The following is a 19,128-nucleotide window of genomic DNA, read 5'->3' as shown; positions in this document are numbered from 1 at the left end:
TTAATAGAAAATACTAATGACTCCGGGCAAATATAAAATTTTTAATTTGAAATATTCTCATGCCAGTTCATGTGAGTTCAGTGGTTCTATCTTAATATTATAAAGCGATAAGAATACTTTTTGGAAAAAAAAAAAAAAAAAAAAAAACGAATTTTCAAGAATATCTGATATGGACCGATTTCAAAACACTGCTTCATGAAGCTTCTGAGCTTTATGAATCTTTTGTTTCGAATTAGTGATTCGGATCTCCTATCAAACGGCTAAATTGCTGAAATCACGTGACTTTGTCGCTCCGATTCACTGATAGGCCCATATATTGTTGAAAAGTCATTTTGATTTTTTTGGAGCACAAAAAGTATTCTTGTCGCTTTATAATATTAAGATAGAACCACTGAACTCACATGAACTGTTTCAAATATTTTATTACCTTTATGGTCTATGGACCTTGAGAGTTTCAATGGCTTTGCTCTCACTGAGCCATCGGATTTCATCAACAATATCTTAATTTGTGTTCCGAAGAAGAACGAAGGTCTAGAACGACATGAGGGTGAGTATGACATTATTTAAATTTTTGGGTGAACTAACCCTTTAAAGCTATGAATCTTTAAGGGAAAAGATTCGAAGCATTAAGAGTGTCGAAAATTTTACCATCTTGTGGCAGGTAAAATTAAGTGCCATAAACAGGACTGCGCAGCTCCGATGTTTTATCCATTAATCACAAATAAAAGCCTGACAACGCTAAATGTGTTACATTTTCTGATAATATAATTCACATACTAAAGTGTGGCAATAAATTCAATGTAATAATAATAATAATACCAACAGAGTTGTTTGAGGCAAGTAAATGGTGCTCTAATTATTTTATGGTTTTTACTGTTTATATGACAGAATATATGATAAAATAATGTATAAATAGTACATGGACCTGAGCTTCCATAAACCAGTAGTGGTCTGGATTCAAATATGCAGACAAAGTGAAGCATTCACATGACGTGACTGGACAAAAAGTGAAGATTCGTTTTTCGTTGATCACGTGTTTCTCTGAAAACAATATGCGCTGCGTAGCTACTCGATACGAGATTTAAAGCTTCGGTGTCACATGTAACATCACTACAGTCCATCATCCATCCCTTTTTTTCATGTGAGACTGACACAGATGGATGTTCTTTTTCTATATTGTATATTTCTTTCTATCTGCATACATGCAGGGAAATGGCAAGAAGCTAAAATTTCAGTCGCTTGAGATCAGTTCAGCTGTTCAGTCTGCATCTATTGAATCTAATGAGGTAAGCCACAAAATAACATGTTTTGTCTTAGTTACATATTTTTACAATACAATAGTTAAATGTATCCTTGAAAGGGACTTTGGTCACACCTACAAACACACCTGTTTTGCACACTTCTCAAAACAGGAAACACTTCCCAGTTAAGAGAAATTGAAACTTAAGTGTTGTTCAGCCATTGTATCTGTGTGTTCGTGCAGTGAAATGGCAGAATCCCGTATTTCAGTAGCCGAAGATCAGTTCAGCTGTTCAATCTGTCTGGATCTACTGAAGGATCCAGTGACCATCCCCTGTGGACACAGTTACTGTATGAACTGTATTACAGACTACTGGAATAAAGATGATCAGACGAGAGTTTACATCTGCCCTCAGTGCAGACAGACCTTCACTCCAAGACCTGCTTTAGGTAAAAATACTATGCTGGCTGAAGTGGTGGAGAAACTGAAGCAGACTAAACAGTCTCGTCCTGCTCTCAGTTACGCTGGACCTGGAGATGTGGGGTGTGACTTCTGTACTGGAAGGAAACGCAAAGCTGTAAAGTCCTGTTTGGAGTGTCTGGAATCTTACTGTCAAAGTCATTTTAAGTGTCATGAAGAATCTCCTTTAAGGAAACGACACAAAGTGACTGATGCCACTGGACGACTGCAGGAGATGATCTGCCCTCAACATGACAGACTTCTGGAGGTTTTTTTGTCGTATGGACCAGAGATGTATTTGTTTGATGTGTACGATGGATGAACACAAAAATCACGATACTGTTTCAGCTGAAGCAGAGAGGACAGAGAAACAGGTATGAACTGAAAGCACATATAAATAATGCTGATTCTTGCAGTCATCAGAATCAGAATAACTGTCATTATGCCAGATATTATGCAGTTAATGATGACATCATGCAATAATATTAATGTTGATATTAATATTAAGATAGTTGCAATATCCAGAAATCGTTCAAACAAAAAAAAAATTCTCCTCTAGAAACAGGTTGGAAATATACAAGGAAAATTCCAGCAGAGAGTCCAAGAGAGACAGAAAGAGCTTCAGGAGCTCAGAGAGGCTGTGGAGACTCACAAGGTGAGACGATTAGTCACTGAGGAGCGCAGTGGCGGCCCACTTTCCCATCCCACTGAATGGTCTGAATGTTTTTGTGTCCTAACAGCTCTCTGCACAAGCAGCAGTGAAAGTCAATGAGAAGATCTTTACTAAACTGATCCAGTCCATCAAGAAAAGCCGCTCTGAGGTGACACAGATGATCAGAGATCAGGAAAAGGCTGAAGTGAGTCGAGCTGAAGAACGACTGGAGCGACTGGAGCAGGAGATTGATGATCTGTGGAGGAGAGACGCTGAGCTGGAGCAGCTTTCACACACAGATGATCACATTCATTTCCTACAGGTAACAGAGATCTGAATAACAATACTGTTGTCATAAACAACATCTCTCCTAATTTTACTGTGATAACTATTATCTAAGCCACTAAAATAATAATACATATATCTGTCAGATCCATTTGCTTTACCAGATCCTGTCAGAAGATATGTTTTGTCTGGTATTCAAAATAAAAACCAGTTCAAGTTTTGTCTGATACCAGTTAACACTATTTATTATTATACCAACACAAAGGCAATGGAGATTTACTGCTTCACATCACATGCACATAGGTTGCTTTTAAAGGCACAATATGTAGGATTAAAGTATCCAAAAACCACTAGAACAGTGTTATATATTTTGTTGACTTGTGTACTTATATTATCCCAAATGTTTCCAAGAATGTTTAAATCCAGAGAAATAAGCAATTTTTAACCAGGACACGGGCTGTGTCCGTGCGTCACCTATCAATGAAATCATACCAGCGTTACCCTCAGTTTCCGGTTTTATTTTGTAGAAACCATGGAAACACTAAAGACGCTTTAATATATTACATGGTTTTTTAGACAAGAGAACAACTGTTTTGATACATTTATAGACAGAAAACTAATTATTGATGTTATATAGCTCAACACATTTAGTCTTATTGTTTGAATCTAGTTTTCTTGATTTTTTTGCGAGTACCACGCTTTACCATGCCTCCGAGAAAAGCACTATTTTGTGAAGTAGCTAACATAGTATAATCAGATGCAGCTTTATTTTTAGTAACAATAATACAGAATAATTATAATTATAATAATTATAACATGATTATAATTAAAGTAAGCAATGTTTTTTATAAACATTGCTGGTTGAAAGTTTCTTTACTATGAAAGCTTGTTTTTGCCACAGGTAATTGCGACTTTTTATCTCAAGATTTTTTTTCTCGTAATTGCAAGTTTACATTCCAAATTATCTTTTAAATTGTTTTATTCCGTGGTGGAAACAAGCTTCCATACTTTACAACCTGATAGAAATCAATAATTAAAGTGGTCTAAATATATATGTTCTGTGAAAGTCTGAGGACCATAAAATGTTTGTCCATTGCATTCAGACCGAATGCAGGATGTCCTACCTGCCTGTCAACCTATGCATTTGCATACCTCTGTGCAGTAACAGTTCTGGCGTATTTGGTGCTCTAGGTGAAATAAGACATGTCAAAAAAATACAAATGCATAATTTATTAAATGAATGCCATAGTAACTCAAATCACTCAATGATTAAACTAGTTTTAAATCGGATGAAACAGCCTCAACATTCCCAACAAGACTGATGAGGAAAACAGGAGAAACATTGTGCCATGAATTAAGTTAGAAGACTTTTAAATCCCAGAATCACCACCCTTATAAACATTTACCATGAGTGTACTCTAGTAATTTACCATGGTTTGGATTATTTATATTGAATATTATGTTATAGTCATTTATATTGCATTATATTTATTAGGTAGGTAGGGGAGTATATAATTCATTTCTTTGTGAAGGTGTGTATATTTTTGTTTTATATAACATATCATAATATAATTTGACAGTGGTATTGAGTAGCCATTACAAAAAATACAGATTAATTTTGAAAAAGTAAGTGCAATAAATATCTAGGGGAGGGAGGACGCTGCTAATGAAGTTTTTGTGTCTTTTTATCTAAAAATATTTCTATATATTTATTCTCTCTAGAGCTTCCAGTCTCTCTCTAAACCTCTGGAATCCACAGATGTATCCAGCTTTACTGTCAGTTCTGTCCTCTCTTATGAAAATGTGAGACAACCCGTCTCTCAACTGAAAGAAAAACTGGAGAAGTGCTGTAAAGAAGAGATGAAAAAAATATCTGGTCAAGGTAAAGTGACAATAACAGTTACTTCAGAAATGAGTTACATTGTGTAACAAGGAGCGAGATGCTTGAGCATGTTAAAAATAAATATGTTAGTCTAGCACAGTACACATAGCAAGTTTTTTTTTTTTTTTAAATAAATAAATAAATAGAAAAAATAGATAGAATAGAAATGGAATAGAATAGTAGTATTAATGGGTCAAGTGTTGATGAAAAAGATAAGTTTTTGGTTGTTTCTTGAAAATGGCTAAAGACTCAGCAGCTCGGGTTGAGATAGGTAGGTCATTCCACCAGCTCCAACAGTCAAGGTAAAGGTCCATGAAATAATAATAATATGTTTATTTTATATAGCGCCTTTCTGCAGACTCAAGGACACTTTACAATCATCAATCCATAAACATGACAGCAGAAATAAGGATAGGCATACATATAGATTGAGTGTAGAGAACACAAAAACACAACCAGATCAAGAAACATGAAAATTAGAATACATATACATTACAATTAGAGTACATATACATTAGCATACATTTACATAGAGTGTAGAGAACACACACACACACACACACACAAAAAAAAAGATCAGGAGACAGGAAAATTAAAAAAAAAAGGGGGAAAAGATGTTTTCAGGTAGCCTTTGAAATCCTGTAATTACGAGAGGTGGCAAATATGCTGGGGAAGAGAATTCCAGAGGGTTGGGGCAGCGATACAGAAGGCCCTACCACCAAACAATGTTAATTTGTGCTGAGGGACTAGCAATAGACCAGAAAAAAATGGACGTAAACAAGCAATATTTCGAGGGTGAAAAAAAGCAGATTTGGTGAGTGATGAGATCAAAAATGATGCCTAGGTTTTTAACAGTGGTGGAAGATTGAATTTGAGAACATGCAATATCAATGTTGCCAATACAGAGGTGGGATGTACATTTAGGGGAGCCAATCAAAAGTAGATCTGTTTATCAGTGTTTAGTTTGAGAAAATTCTTGGTCATCCATGCATTTATTTCATCAATGCAGGCTGATATGATATCTCTAGGGAAAGGAGCAGTGCATTTGAAACTAATAGTTGTGTGTCATCTGCATAGAAATGAAAGTTAAAGCCATGACGACGAATAGTGTGACCTAAAGGAAGCATGTAAATATGAAAAGTAAAGGCCCGAGAACAGATCCTTGAGTAACACCATGCAAGACAGGGACAGTAGTGGACTTAGCCTGACGGATAGATACAAAGTACTGACGGTCCGACAAGTAAGACATAAACCAGAACAAAACGGTTCCAGAAATGCCAGGAGCAGAGAGTCATGTGATGAGAATGGTTTGAGAAATGGTGTCAAATGCAGAGGAAATGTCAAGTAGAATTAAGATGCAGACAGAGCCTGAATCAACAGCCATGAGAAGATCGTTCACCAGCCAAAGAAGAGCTGTCTCAGTACAGTGGTAAGTGCGGAAGCCTGATTGGAAATGTTCATAAAGGCTGTAGGATGACAAATAGTTACGAAACTGAACGTGATGGCACCACAAGGCGCTGTTCACTTGCAGAACGCAAGCTTCTGGGGGGCACATAAGTCTTAAGTTGTGAGTTTTATATCTATTCTAACTACATATATGTGTTTATTTTCTTAGTAACAAACATCAACATCATTTCCAGTCATGAACCCAGCGCTATGGAGGCGTTACAGTGTAAGACACTATGAACACACACACTTGCATATATGTTTCATGGGACTCTCAATAAGCATAATTGTGCTGAGCTAATCAAATTTTCTATCCTCTAACCCCAGCCAAACGCCTAACAAAAAATGCCCATCGGGGGCGCCAAGGACTAAACAAAAAGGCTACCTTGGTTCCAAATGCTGTAACTTTTTATTTCTTTACCACAAAATTGAATCAGATGCAGCTCACATATAGAGGAACATCACCAAAAAAGAATTATCCCCCTACCTTATTTCATTCATGAGATATTGCATGTCAAATTAGAAATATGTAGAATAGAAAATAGAAATATGTAAAATTTCCCTTGAACACATTTTTGTTTTTGCCTTTTATTAGCATTTTTTTTCAGCATGAGAATGTCCAAGTTTTTTTTTTTTTTTTTTTAATTTAAACATTTAAAAAGTTTTCTATCAAACGATACCAACCTTTTGACTCTCTTTGCTACAGATTTGGAGTTATTAGTCATTATTTTTATGTCTGTCACTGAGAAAACAATTTAAAAAAAAAAAATGCCTACCTTTGTTCCAAATGCTGTAACTTGTGATTACTTCATGCTATCACCACAAAATCTGAATCAGATGCAGCTCACATAGAGAGGAACATCACCAAATTATGAAAAAAGAATTATCCCCCTACCTTATTGCCTTCATGAGATATTGCATGTCAAATTAGAAAGATAAAATTTCCCTTTCTAATTTGACATGCAATATCTCTTAAAGGCAATAAGGTAGGGGGATTATTCTTTTTTGGTGATGTTCCTCTATATGTGACCTGCATCTGATTCAAATTTTGTGGTGATGTGTGTGTATATATATAACTCAAATAATAACTATTACCAGACAGTACCAGACAGTTACAATTTACACAATATATTTTTATTTATAAACTAATGTTCTGCTTTTCTTTTTAATAGTCTTCCCTCTATCTGACGACGAATCAGACCACAGTGATTTGTTCATACTGTGAACAAAGAGCCGAATTCTAAATCAACTCTCAGGACCCTAAATCAGAGGATCTGCCATTTGGGACACCATTCAGTCTAGAAAACCCCAGCTAAATACTTCATGGCCATGCAAGCTTGAAAGAGATTATCCTAGCTAAAGGAAGATCGTTGTCAACGATAGGCGGTAAACCCAAGACTAATGGTCAAAAGGACAAGACATCGTGACTCGCGCAAAGAAAACCACAAAGATAACACCAGAGCTTGTTTGATCCCCGAAACATAGATATAGAACAGACCTTCTTCTTCTTAAAGACCATTGAATGACCTCCAAACACGGGTTTGAAATCTACAGGTTTGATTTCTACAGTTTGAAATCTACAGAAAAACCACAGAGACTGTTTTTACATATAAAAATGCGTCAGACCATTCCAAAACAATGCTACTTATAATCAAACATCGTTTAAATGGATAATTCATATCATGTCTACAACCTATATGTGTGACTATTATGCTTAGATCACACATAATTCATGCATTTGTTATAACTATTGAATGGTTTAATGGAAGCATGGGGTGTTTGATATCAGTGTGAATGTCGTCTGACTTTATTCTTTGAGTCAAATCTGTGTAAAATGTATTGTATTCTTATTATAGAAATCACGTCAAAACTGTACTCTCTGCTAAGAGCGGGAAGGCTAGGAGATCATCAGACAACATGTAATTTATGTGAGAGGAGGAGAAACAGCCACCACTGAACAAAAGACGATATCTAATTGGTCAGAACTCTTCAAAGAGGCTGGACAGACACCTCAGGTTAAAAGCATCAGACGAGTAGACAATCGAAAAGACGACAGATCAAAACAGCAGAAAATTGGTTAAAAGTTTATTTCAAGCCATCTAAATACTCTAGTCTCATCTACTTTTCTTTCCTTTACTTCTTTACTTTCGGTTGAGTCTCGTGTTCTAAGTGAAGTTTTGTCGTAAAGCCCGCATCAAACTTCAAACTTAAGTTCATCCACGGGACCTTCCAATCATCCGTGATTGGCCGGCCAAGACATCAATCCAGACACAACGAGACATTAGTTTTATTTGTTAGAATCATCAGTAAAGTCTCATTGGTATTTAAAGAGAAGTGTCTTGTGTTATGTGCTTATGAATTTAAAGTCTTAGACTGCTGATCTGGTTACCCTCCTAATAAATAGTGTTTTCACTATAGTTTGGATATTAATATCCGCTACAGAGTGGATAGTTACGGCCTGTTCAAGGGAACACTGGACGACTCATTTGTTCAGCCGTAAAATAAGTGATTCACTCAAAATTCCCTATAAATTAATGAATAATTCCCTTTGAGCTAAACTGACCTGTTTTCCCTTACAACTTATTTTCAGCAGTCATCAAGTTTGTACACACTGGTCACAGACACTGACACAAGATGTACCTTTAATTTCCCCAAGTTGATCGCTCACACTAAAAACCCCCACAGTCATCATGTTTTAGGCCATTTCAGATTTGATTTTGACATCACATTAAGCGGTGATATCTAAGTGGCTGACTTGTTTACTTTTTAAATAAGTCTTCCCATTAAAGCCATCATTGTCTTTATTTAGGCTGATGTGAGAATGCACATGAAATCAAGAGGCAGGATTTATCGTATGAACCAGTCATATCCAATCATAACCGGTCATATCCAATCATAGCTCGATGGAGGCATTGCCTCCTCTCACATGACTTTCCCCCATTCATTCTCAATTACACCCCATCAAACTCTTTGCACACTTTGGGGGGTCTGTTAAAAGGCAATGGGCCTCCTGCTGTAACTTTACCTGCAGGTGTCGCTGTTGGACAGTTTTACTTTTTAAAAATGATTGACTTTTACACTTTTTTAATGTCACATTTTGTAATATTTGTATTATTTTATATATAATATATATAATATATAATATATTTTATATATATGCATAAGTGAATATATGTATAAGTGAATGGCTTTCACTTATACATCTAACCTTCAAACCAAGAATCTACACCCAATGACCATATGTGAAAACAATTAATTTGTTCACTTAGAAAATAAAAACTATATGTTTTGTAATAAAAAAGAAATAAATTATTTTACTCTCTTGCATTTCTGTTTATTTTGTAAATTTATACTGAATATGCATACGTCAAGTCACCATTACTTCTATAGCGCTTCATACGATACAGACTGTTTCAAAGCAACTTCACAATAGTAACAAATTCAAATTCTGCTGCTTTAATTTAAATTAGAGCAGCTTTAACAAGCCAATGGTGTCATTATACAGCTCAAGTCACTTCAGTTTACAGTTTTTGCTAACACACAATCACACAATTAATGAAACAATTCACCATTTTCTCACAACTATAAACACAGTCAATAATGCAGAATCCCACACCAAAATTCAAGCCCTGTAACACCAACAATATTCATATGGAGCAAATGAAAGGAGTGAGGGGAGGCAGGTTTGTGTGTCAACTTGCTGTCAGAGAGATGAGAGAGCGAGAAAGAGCTGTTCATTGAATACAGTTGCATGAAAAAGTATTATAAAACGCTCGTTCTCACTCTCTCATCACTCTGACAACAAGTTGACATATATTTGTGAATAATATTTTTCTCAGATTTTTACTCAGATTTATTTTTTGTGTAAATACAGATGGTATAGAAAAATCATCAGTACATTACAATTACAAATCATATCAGTACACCGTGTGTTTATGTAAATCCTAAATTCTGGTTTAAATTTGTATTTCAAATTACTGATGATTTTTCTATACCATCTGTATTTACACAAAAAATAAATCTGAGTAAAAATCTGAAAAAAATATTATTCACAATAACAACAAATAATATCAGTTGTTTTATATATATATTTTTTTTGTTTTGTTTTACTATATTTGTGTTATTCAGATATTGCAGTATCATTCACTGCTTTTGCTTTATGAATCTGCTTTTTATTACATGCAGTGTGAAATATTAATAAATGTGAGTATCCAAACACTGTTTTTGCCCTCACTGAAAATAATTAAGTCAGCATGATTAAACAAATAGCCAATTGAAAGATGGCGCCGGGTTTAAATTCCCACTTTGAATGGTATTAATTTAAACTGTCATAGCAGTAATAGTTAACAGTTGTTCTGGGCTATCTTTTATGTATTTTTAAAGATTTTTGAATCAATCACATTAATCAGTGGAAGCCACATGAAAAACACTTTTTAATAGACAGTTTGCTCAGTTTCAAAAAAAGTTTTACTGATTCATTTAGGCCATCCCTACTGTTCCTAGACCTTTACAGAAAAATCTAAAAGGCTATACAGCATATATTATGTATATGCACCATGTAACTGATGTGTGATGTTCAATGTTCAGAGATGTTTGTGTCAATGTTATTTGCATAGTGCACTCCATAGTGCATACTCCCACTCTGAAGTCCCTATTTAAACCACAAACACTCTATACACTCTGGAGCTAGGAACCGTTTTTCTTTATGAGAGCTCCAATCACACTGATTTACACTGCTTATACACTTTTTAACTTCTGTATTCATTTTCAATCATTTTTAATTGACATTTAAAAAGTGTCATATCAGATTATTGTCCCAGGAAGCTTTCAGTCAGACAAGAAGACACACAATGGCTCAGTTTTTATCAACCTACTTCTTAGTTTTGATATCAGCGCAACTGGTGAGTATTTCTCATAATTAGGCCTGTATTAATGTGATCTATTGTTTTATAAATCTTGTAACTACACGTGTAGTGTGCTCATACAGATTATATTATTTTTTATAGGTCATATCATCTGGTGTGTTTGAGTTGAAGGTTCACTCTTTCACAACCACCAGCAGCAGTGTGTGTAAACAGTTCGGAGACTGTCAGGTTTCTTTCCATGTTTGCCTGAACTACACGCAGGACGTCATATCATATAGGCTGGCATGTTCAAATGGCACTGGACTGGCAGGAACATTCACAGACCAGAGCTCCATTTCCACTAGTGCACCAATAACTTTGCCCTTTAACTTAAAGTGGCTGGTGAGTAGCTCAAAATGACATTGAAAAATATTCATTTATCAGATGTAGCATAGACTTTGCATAAGCATCAGGGGCGTTTCCTCCGAGGAGGCAAGGGAAGCAGTGCCTCCTCAAAAATAAATAGGATGAGAAAATAATCCATATTACATATAAAACAACACAAATATTACAAATTGACATTAAAAAGAGCGCAAGTCACTCGTATTAATTAAGGAACACTGCCCAACAGCGACACCCGCAGGTAAAGTTACAGCAGGAGTCATGCCTCCCTTTGCCCTCATAGGAAACAATAGAAAATCATCAGACCCCCGGCGTGCGGTGGGTTTTGTGGGGGGTAATTGAGAATGAATGGGGGAAAGTCACGTGAGAGGAGGCAATGTCTCCATCGCGCTATGATTGGATGTAATTGGTTATGATTGGATATGATTGGTTTGTGCGATAAATCCCGCCTCTTGTTTACGTGCACGTTCCGCGCGTCAGTTTGAATGAACAAATGATGGCGTCGATGGGAAGACTAAATGAAAAGTAAGTAAACAGATCACCCAGTTAGATATCACTGCTTTATGTCACGTCAAAATCAAACTTGAAATGGACTAAAAACACGATGACTGCGGGGATTTTAGTGCAATCAGCTTGCTGAAATTAAAAATACATCTTCGTGTCTGTGACAGACGGTGTTTACAGAGCATGACTGATGATCCAAAATAGCCTAAGTTGACTATTAAAAAGAAAAACATCAATACACAAATAATATATATTGTTTAAATTATTATTGCCTTGATGATATTGACTTGGTTTTGATAAATAGAACATTTATTACAATACATTGTTAATGTAAAATTACAAAATAGAATTGTATTTGGTTTCTTTTTTTCTTTTTTGATGTAATGTAAAGTAATGTTCATTTAACAAGGAAGATGTATCAACGTTAAGAGTAATGCACATGAATTTACATTGATTCATAAATAAATAAAAATTTGCCTCCTCATTTCAGAACACTACTGCACGCCACTGATAAGCATACACAAAAAATGTCATTATTAACCGACAGATATCACTAAAATAGATCCTAAAATAATCACGTCTTTCTCAGTAACTCTTAAAAAAATGATCCAGGGGGCGGGGTTGGATCTAGATCCAACTCCTCCCATATATCCCTAAACCTACCCGTCTCCGCCCCCTGGATCTAAACCTACCCATCCCCACCCCCTCGATCTGGATCCAACTCCTCCCACTTTACAAATCCCTTAACCTACCCGTCTCCGCCCCCTGGAGTGAGGGGCTACTGGAGAGGTCAGAGTCTTTGTTTATTCAGTCAGAAGACTTTGAGCCGCGTTCTGCCGGTAAATCATTTCGCGGGTTCTCAAGGCAGCCCATATATGGGAATCAGGAAGCTGGGAAAGACAGTTATCAGATTGTCATGTGAAAACGCTATGTTGCTACCGTTGCGTTTATTTTGACCACTAAAATGAAAATACCAGCATAAAGTAGATTCGAAATAAAGCCTCGTTAATTCACTTCAGAATGAAAATTTCCTGATAATTTACTCACCCCCACGTCATTCAAGATGTTCATGTCTTTCTTTCTTCAGGCGAAAAGAAATTAAGGTTTTTGAGGAAAACATTCCAGGATTTTTCTCCATATAGTGGACTTCAGTGTTGAACGGGTTGAAGGTCCAAAATTCTGATTCAGTGCAGCTTCAAAGGGCTCTACACGATCCCAGCTGATGAATAAGAGTCTTATCTAGCGAAACGATCGGTCATTGATGATGCATTTTTGCTCAACTGTCACTCAACGCGACTGATGGAGCATTCTATTTCTGATGAACTACACACGCTTGCGCTACATTCCGACAGCTGTACAAATGATTTACAACGTTTTCTTTGAGTGCAACATGACGGCGGTTGCCCAGTGTTACAAAATTACTACTGTCATTACAGGGAACTGTCTCAGTGATAATTGAAGCATGGAATACAGAGTCCTCCAATGATCCATCAACAGGTATGCCCCTTAATTTTTATTTATTTATTACACAGTTTATTTATTTCATAGGCCAATGTTTAATAATCCACTTATTGTTTTTTAGAGAATCTAAACAGTATGATTAGCTGCTTCACCACCAAAAGAAATCTTACTATTGGTGAGAAATGGTCCCAGGATGTGCATCTTGGAGAGCAAAGTAAACTGCGCTTTTCTTACCGCGTAGTGTGCGATGAATTCTACTATGGCGATGACTGCTCTTATTTCTGCCGTCCACGGGATGACCCGTTCGGCCACTTTAACTGTGACGCCTCTGGAAATAGAATTTGCTTGCCTGAATGGAAAGGCGAATATTGTGCAGAACGTAAGTGCTTCTGGTTTGTTGTTCATTAAAGGGATAGTTCACACAAAAATTAAACTTATCCCATGATTTACTCACCCTCAAACCATCCTATATGACTATCTTCTTTCAGATGAACACAATCAGAGTTATATTAAAAAAATATCCTTTATAAGGGTAGTGAATGGGGCTCTTGATTTTGGAGTCCAAAAAAGTGCATCCATCTATTATAAACGATATCTACAGGATATCTACGGCTCCAGGGGGTTAATAAAGGCCTTCTGAAGTGAAACAATGAATTTTTGTAGGAAAAATACCCATATTTAAATCTTTATAAACTAAAATAACTAGCTTCTGGCAGACTGGCCTATGCAAATCGACTTACGGCGGAAACAGGATATTTTTTTATATATCTCTGATTGTGTGTGTGTGTGTGTGTATGTATGTACAATATCTCACAGAAGTGAGTACACCCCTCACATTTTTGTAAATATTTTATAATATCTTTTCATGTGTCAACACTGAAGAAATGACACTTTGCTACAATGTAGCAAAAGTGAGTGTACAGCTTGTAAAATAGTGTAAATTTGCTGTCCCCTCAAAATAACTCAATACACAGCCATTAATGTCTAAACCGCTGGCCACAAAAGTGAGTACACCCCTAAGTAAAAATGTCCAAATTGGGCCCAATCAGCCATTTTCTCTCCCCGGTGTCATGTGACTCGTTAGTGTTAGAAGGTCTCAGGTGTGAATGGGGAGCAGGTGTGTTAAATTTGGTGTTATCGCTCTCACTCTCTCATACTGGTCACTGGAAGTTCAACATGGCACCTCATGGCAAAGAACTCTCTGAGGATCTGAAAAAAAGAATTGTTGCTCTACAAAAAGATGGCGTAGGCTATAAGAAGATTGCCAAGACCCTGAAACTGAGCTGCAGCCCGGTGGCCAAGACCATACAGCGGTTTAACAGGACAGGTTCCACTCAGAACAGGCCTCGCCATGGTCGACCAAAGAAGTTGACTGCACGTGCTCAGCGTCATATCCAGAGGTTGTGTTTGGGAAACAGACGTATGAGTGCTGCCAGCATTGCTGCAGAGGTTGAAGGGATGGGGGGTCAGCCTGTCAGTGCTCAGACCATACGTCGCACACTGCATCAAACTGGTCTGCATGGCTGTCGTCCCAAAAGGAAGCCTCTTCTAAAGATGATGCACAAGAAAGCCCGCAAACAGTTTGCTGAGGACAAGCAGACTAAGGACATGGATTACTGGAACCATGTCCTGTGGTCTGATGAGACCAAGATAAACTTATTTGGTTCAGATGGTGCCAAATGTGTGGCGGCAACCAGGTGAGGAGTACAAAGACAAGTGTGTCTTGCCTACAGTCAAGCATGGTGGTGGAAGTGTCATGATCTGGGGCTGCATGAGTGCTGCCGGCACTGGGGAGCTACAGTTCTTTGAGGGAACCATGAATGCCAACATGTACTGTGACATACTGAAGCAGAGCATGATCCCCTCCCTTCGGAGACTGGGCCGCAGGGCAGTATTCAAACATAACGACCCCAAACACACCTCCAAGACGACCACTGCCTTGCTAAAGAAGCTGAGGGTAAAGGTGATGGACTGGCCAAGCATGTCTCCAGACCTAAACCCTATTGAGCATCTGTGGAGCATCCTCAAACGGAAGGTGGAGGAGCGCAAGGTCTCTAACATCCACCAGCTCCGTGATTTTGTCATGGAGGAGTGGAAGAGGAATCCAGTGGCAACCTGTGAAGCTCTGGTGAACTCCATGCCCAAGAGGGTTAAGGCAGTGCTGGAAAATAATGGTGGCCACACAAAATATTGACACTTTGGGCCCAATTTGGACACTTTCACTTAGGGGTGTACTCACTTTTGTGGCCAGCGGTTTAGACATTAATGGCTGTGTGTTGAGTTATTTTGAGGGGACAGCAAATTTACACTGTTATACAAGCTGTACACTCACTACTTTACATTGTAGCAAAGTGTCATTTCTTCAGTGTTGACACATGAAAAGATATAATAAAATATTTACAAAAATGTGAGGGGTGTACTCCCTTCTGTGAGACACTGTGTATATATATATATATATATATATATATATATATATATATACAGTGGGTACGGAAAGTATTCAGACCCCCTTAAATTTTTCACTCTTTGTTATATTGCAGCCATTTGCTAAAATCATTTAAGTTCATTTTTTTTCCTCATTAATGTACACACAGCACCCCATATTGACAGAAAAACACAGAATTGTTGACATTTTTGCAGATTTATTAAAAAAGAAAAACTGAAATATCACATGGTCCTAAGTATTCAGACCCTTTGCTGTGACACTCATATATTTAACTCAGGTGCTGTCCATTTCTTCTGATCATCCTTGAGATGGTTCTACACCTTCATTTGAGTCCAGCTGTGTTTGATTATACTGATTGGACTTGATTAGGAAAGCCACACACCTGTCTATATAAGACCCTACAGCTCACAGTGCATGTCAGAGCAAATGAGAATCATGAGGTCAAAGGAACTGCCTGAAGAGCTCAGAGACAGAATTGTGGCAAGGCACAGATCTAAGGTTACAAAAAAATTTCTGCTGCACTTAAGGTTCCTAAGAGCACAGTGGCCTCCATAATCCTTAAATGGAAGATGTTTGGGACGACCAGAACCCTTCCTAGAGCTGGCCGTCCGGCCAAACTGAGCTATCGGGGGAGAAGAGCCTTGGTGAGAGAGATAAAGAAGAACCCAAAGATCACTGTGGCTGAGCTCCAGAGATGCAGTCGGGAGATGGGAGAAAGTTGTAGAAAGTCAACCATCACTGCAGCCCTCCACCAGTCGGGGCTTTATGGCAGAGTGGCCCGACAGAAGCCTCTCCTCAGTGCAAGACACATGAAAGCCCGCATGGAGGACTCCAAGATGGTGAGAAATAAGATTCTCTGGTCTGATGAGACCAAGATAGAACTTTTTGGCCTTAATTCTAAGCGGTATGTGTGGAGAACCAGGCACTGCTCATCACAGTCCCAACAGTGAAGCATGGTGGTGGCAGCATCATGCTGTGGGGGTGTTTTTCAGCTGCAGGGACAGGACGACTGGTTGCAATTGAGGGAAAGATGAATGCGGCCAAGTACAGGGATATCCTGGACGAAAACCTTCTCCAGAGTGCTCAGGACCTCAGACTGGGCCGAAGGTTTACCTTCCAACAAGACAATGACCCTAAGCACACAGCTAAAATAATGAAGGAGTGGCTTCACAACAACTCCGTGACTGTTCTTGAATGGCCCAGCCAGAGCCCTGACTTAAACCCAATTGAGCATCTCTGGAGAGACCTAAAAATGGCTGTCCACCAACGTTTACCATCCAACCTGACAGAACTGGAGAGGATCTGCAAGGAGGAATGGCAGAGGATCCCCAAATCCAGGTGTGAAAAACTTGTTGCATCTTTCTCAAAAAGACTCATGGCTGTATTAGATCAAAAGGGTGCTTCTACTAAATACTGAGCAAAGGGTCTGAATACTTAGGACCATGTGATATTTCAGTTTTTCTTGTTTAATAAATCTGCAAAAATGTCAACAATTCTGTGTTTTTCTGTCAATATGGGGTGCTGTGTGTACATTAATGAGGAAAAAAAATGAACTTAAATGATTTTAGCAAATGGCTGCAATATAACAAAGAGTGAAAAATTTAAGGGGGTCTGAATACTTTCCGTACCCACTGTATATATATATATATATATATATATATATATATATATATATATATATACACATACAATAGCCATTATGTTGTGTTTTAGTCACTTAGAAAAATGATAATTATGCAATAACAATGAATAACATCAAATATAAATATTGCTGAATATGATGCACAGTCATTCTAATTTCCTCATTCCTCTCCCTCTCGTTTTTAACAGCTATCTGCTCATCCGGCTGTAGTGAGGAACACGGTTATTGTGAGGCCCCCGGTCAGTGCAAGTGCCTGTACGGTTGGCAGGGCCCCCTCTGTAATGAGTGCATACCCTACCCAGGGTGCGTACATGGCACCTGCAATCAACCCTGGCAGTGCATGTGTAAGGAGGGATGGCATGGCCTATTGTGTGACAAGGATCAAAATGTCTGAATTTAGAATTTCAGTATTTTTCTGGTTACGTGTTTTCATTCATAATATGATGCTGTGGAGAAGAAAACTGAAAAAAAAAAAAAAAAATCCTTTCTTGGATTATGATGTCCTGTTAACAATAGACTGTGTTTGTGGCAAAATGTGACATTTCTTTATTAAACTGTTTAATATTGTGAGCACATTTTTTAGGGCCAGTGTGATATGAAGGGGACATTTCAATAGCAAATGTGATCTGAATACAGAGAGGAGTCAGACTCATACCCATCACACCCAAGCTGTTTTATGCTATCATGACCCCTGCTGGTAGGTTTTGGAATTACATCTTCTGGCTGCAAAGAGAACATTTCAATTTCTGTCCCTCCATTGACAGTCCACGCAATGGTCCACTTCTACTTTGACGCTTCAAAAAGTTCATAAAGAGATCGTAAAACTAATCCATATGAATCGAGTGATTTAGTCCAAATTTTCTGAAGAGACATGATCACTTTATATAATGAACAGATTTAATTTAGGCTTTATTAACATATAAGCTAAACATTCATCAACTCACAAATCAGTTGTAGAAAACGGAAGCTCAATCTTGCTTGCTTGATTTCATTCTCGTGTTTATAGGCAGTATGTTTGAACTTCTGCAAAAACCAATGAGGTTTGTTCTCACACGTCAGGTTTTACGGCTGAGCCAATAGTCTTTGGCCAAAGCCACTTGAAGGCAAGCCGAAAAAAGCGCAATGCCTGCTAACGCTGCGGTACGCAGGGAAGGAGACTTAAAGGGATAGTTCACCCAAAAATGAAAATTATTCATAATTTACTTACTCACCCTCAAGCCAACCTAGGTGTATATGACTATCTACTTTCAGACGAACAGAATCAGAGTTATATTATAAAATATCCTGGCTCTGCCAAGCTTTATAATAGTGAATGGTGCTCCTGATTTTGAAGTCCAAAAAAATGCATCCATCCATCATAAAAGATATCCACACGGCTCCAGTGGGGTAATAAAGGCCTTCTGAAGAGAAGCAATGGGTTTTTGTAAGAAAAATATCCATATTTAAATCTTTATAAAAATAACTAGCTTCTGGCAGATGGCCTATGCAAGTCGACTTACTGCTCAATTTACTACTATCATATGTTAAAAGAAATAACATTTAATAATAATTGACAAAATTGATTACTACTCTCTTTAATCCTCATTTAAGAAAGAAAAATGTTGAGTAATGTTTTAGCACTATACTTTATGCATGTTTTGCCCCCCACTCTTGAAAATAAAGGTTCTTTATTGGCATTAATGATTCCATGGAGAACCTTTATCATCTATGGAACATTTCCATTGCACAAAAGGTTCTTTACAGTGGAAAAAAAAAAGAAAAAAAGTTCTTTTAAAAACTGTTCCCTGAAAGGTTCTTAAAATGGTTTTTCTATGACATCACTGTGAAAACTTACCAAACAAGAGGACTATATACACACAAGACAA

The 19,128-nt window shown here is 37.5% G+C and overlaps 1 long non-coding RNA gene and 1 pseudogene across 1 annotated transcript; both read left to right on the top strand.

Annotated features, from left to right (window-relative positions):
- Positions 1 to 974: 974 nt before the first annotated feature.
- LOC127500793 (E3 ubiquitin/ISG15 ligase TRIM25-like) lies at positions 975 to 9,289 on the top strand (annotated as a pseudogene).
- A 1,344-nt stretch (positions 9,290 to 10,633) lies between these two features.
- On the top strand, positions 10,634 to 17,838 carry LOC127500955 (uncharacterized). The gene is made up of 5 exons (XR_007926479.1): positions 10,634 to 10,865; positions 10,971 to 11,210; positions 13,151 to 13,211; positions 13,297 to 13,554; positions 17,452 to 17,838. It is a non-coding gene; the product is annotated as an uncharacterized LOC127500955 (long non-coding RNA).
- Positions 17,839 to 19,128: the final 1,290 nt, after the last annotated feature.

This window comes from Ctenopharyngodon idella, chromosome 2 (genome assembly GCF_019924925.1).
Source record: "Ctenopharyngodon idella isolate HZGC_01 chromosome 2, HZGC01, whole genome shotgun sequence".
Classification (NCBI taxonomy): Eukaryota; Metazoa; Chordata; class Actinopteri; order Cypriniformes; family Xenocyprididae; genus Ctenopharyngodon; species Ctenopharyngodon idella.
Note: the sequence above shows the minus strand (reverse complement) of the source record. Positions and strands in the feature narration are given on the sequence as shown.